Raw genomic sequence first — 305 nt, 5'->3', positions numbered from 1 at the left:
ACAAGGCTTTCGATTACACCTTATTTATTACCATCTCACCGAATTACAAGTCACCTCCGTCCGTGTCGAAATAAAGTCATAAGCTTTCCAACTCTCACCATACAGAGTACGTACCGCCAATGGCTGGGAAACAGTGGAGGCAAAAATAGTGAAATATATTGCTCGAGTCTGCAGTTTGTCTTGTGTTGCGGAAATATTTGGACTTCGGGGAAACATTATTAATGTTCTTCTTGGGAATTTTGAAACCAATGTGTATGTGCAACCTTCACGAGAATCCATAGTATTTATGCGATTAAAAGGTGGCG

The sequence above is a fragment of the Penaeus monodon genome, chromosome 30, assembly GCF_015228065.2.
Source record: "Penaeus monodon isolate SGIC_2016 chromosome 30, NSTDA_Pmon_1, whole genome shotgun sequence".
In the NCBI taxonomy this organism is placed as follows: domain Eukaryota; kingdom Metazoa; phylum Arthropoda; class Malacostraca; order Decapoda; family Penaeidae; genus Penaeus; species Penaeus monodon.
The sequence above is the reverse complement of the archived record's forward strand: the minus strand, read 5'-3'. Positions refer to the sequence as shown.